This window comes from Palaemon carinicauda, chromosome 8 (assembly GCF_036898095.1).
Source record: "Palaemon carinicauda isolate YSFRI2023 chromosome 8, ASM3689809v2, whole genome shotgun sequence".
Classification (NCBI taxonomy): domain Eukaryota; kingdom Metazoa; phylum Arthropoda; class Malacostraca; order Decapoda; family Palaemonidae; genus Palaemon; species Palaemon carinicauda.
Window position 1 is genome coordinate 120,206,751 of NC_090732.1, and position 2,500 is coordinate 120,209,250.

Sequence of the window (2,500 nt, forward strand, 5' to 3'; positions counted from 1 at the left end):
GGACATGTTAGAATTTTTTTTTAGCAAAAATTTGCTCCTAAAAGCCTGGATGACGAGAAATATTTTCTGACTGTCAGATAATCAATAATGAAATATACCTTCTAAATGATTATGTAAAGAAATGGTCTGAGTAACCTGTTTTAATTTTATATAGGCAATGAATTCAACATTAATTTCCCTTTTCTGTATTGTATTGGACTACAAATATAAGCTCAATTTAAAATGACAGCTCTTCCTCTTAAAGAATTAGCAAAATTTAAAAGAAAGTATGTAAAATGTCTTCTAGGGCATCATTTGGTTTCTTACACAAAGGGAAAAAAATATACAATTGATATATAACAAAACTTGGAGAGAAAACAATATGAATAATGATTATGGGAGACATTTTAACTAACTTGATAAATATTTTTTTCCCTTGAAGTGTATATATCGATGGTTGCATAACATTTACAAACAAATAATTGGGCAGTCATGTAAGTTATATATATATATATATATATATATATATATATATATATATATATTTATATATATATATATACATATATATATATACATACATACATACATATATATATACATATATATATATATATATATATATATATATATATATATATATATATATATATATACATATATATACATATATATACATATATATATATATATATATATATATATATATATACATATATATATATATATATATATATATATATATATATATATATATATATATATATATATATATATATATATATATTCTCTCTTTAGTCAACCTAGTGGAAAAGGCTCCAAAAATGAGGTCAGAAGGGAACTCCCAAAGGCTGTTATTGATTGTATATAATGCACGGTACTCCCTACGCTCATCTAAATGCTGTGAGTGTTTATAAAACGATCGATTAGACGTGAAGTATGGGGCATTGGTAATGAACGACACTTGGTTCCCTTTTATACAATTACTTTGTGGGTAATACGATATTATTTAACTGCCTATTTATTCATGACGGCTAAGATATGTTGCAAGTCTCGGCCAAGACAGGTATTTAACTAGCCAATAATATTAACCTTACAATCAACCCTCCTCTTTGACCAGAGGTCTAAATTATTCCTTAGGCCTTAATTTGTCCACTCTTGGCAACGTTCTGAGAGTATTCTAACCATAAACAACAACAAACTGTCGGGCATAGTTGGCAATGCTAGTGTGCTGTTAATGGTCAGTAGGGCAATTCCATTAAATCATCTGGGAAATGATTGGTTTCCATATTGGTTTTTATGACAGACATATATCAGCGTTTTATTGAATGACTGGAATCGGTGTCAAAAGATTAACAAGTAGGTGTAAATCACAACCTTATAAGTAATTCAAAACACAAACACTTACATAAACACGCACGCGCGCGCACACACACACACATATATATATATATATATATATATATATATATATATATATATATATATATATATATATATATATATATATATATATATAGAGTGTGTATGTATATATAAACACTGCTTTTAATATTTAATAAATTTGGAACATCATTGTATAGTTGGCTACTCACTAATAGTGTTTGCCACAATAAAGTAAAGTCTTATACTTAGAAAGAAAGTGATGCATAAACCAAAATAAAAATATCTGTTCAATTACTCAAGAGAACACTTTTTTTTCTGGAAAATTTTGGCGTGGGCGGCAGTCCATACCATGGACACTCACGACGAAACCCCAAACTTGCGTTTTTCACGCACTTGTTCTAAGTATCTGTCATTCATCAACAATTCCACGCATGTTACAAGAGCGGGCGGCTAATGGATCAGCCTGGAATAAAAGCAACGTCCCGCCAGAGAAGTGGTAGATCTCATCGGGTGAACACACGCGACTGGAAAGGGGTTTTTGTTTCCCTCGGACATCCCTCCTCACCGAGGAGACTCTTCTCTCGCTTAAGTTACTTCTCCAAGTCATTCCTCCTTCAGGAACATTCTTTTACTAACGTTGTCCAGGGCTCGTGTGAGTATTCCAGAATTTCCGGTTCCTTTATTTCAAAATAACTATTTGAGTGCTATTGAATTCCATTTTTTGTCAAGATCATTTCTTCTTTCGGAACATTATTTTTACAGAAGGAGATTTCATTTACCTGAGAAAGATAAAGGAAATCTGGTTCCAATTATTTATTCAACTTATCTAATTATGCAAATGAATTTCTAGCTCTCCCTATATAATTAATCCTAAATTATAAGGTAGTAGCCTATGTATTTTACGACCAGGTTAACTCCATTTGCACTCTATCCAAAATTGTATTGCAATAAACGGAATTTTTCCTTTCTAGATTATTTATAAGAATAAACTATATTTTCTGAATTGAAAAAAAAAAGTTATTTAAGAAAATTATTTTCTAACATGGGTAATAAGATTTTTTTTCAACACTTCTACAGCTTAGTTCATTATATAAATCAGTTTATGTCTCATTGCAATAAATTCTACTTTAAATTT

The 2,500-nt window shown here is 29.5% G+C and overlaps 2 protein-coding genes across 3 annotated transcripts in view; one reads left to right on the forward strand and one right to left on the reverse strand.

Annotated features, from left to right (window-relative positions):
* Nucleotides 1-2,500, reverse strand: part of LOC137645862 (ninjurin-1-like) — a 157,186-nt gene that overhangs the window by 12,903 nt on the left and 141,783 nt on the right. The window lies entirely within an intron of this gene.
* The window catches only part of LOC137645425 (uncharacterized), a gene marked incomplete at its 3' end in the record, with an annotated part of 73,562 nt that continues 72,589 nt past the window's right edge, over nucleotides 1,528-2,500 (forward strand). Inside the window, exon 1 of the mRNA XM_068378232.1 lies at nucleotides 1,528-2,017. The remainder of the gene's footprint in view (nucleotides 2,018-2,500) is intronic.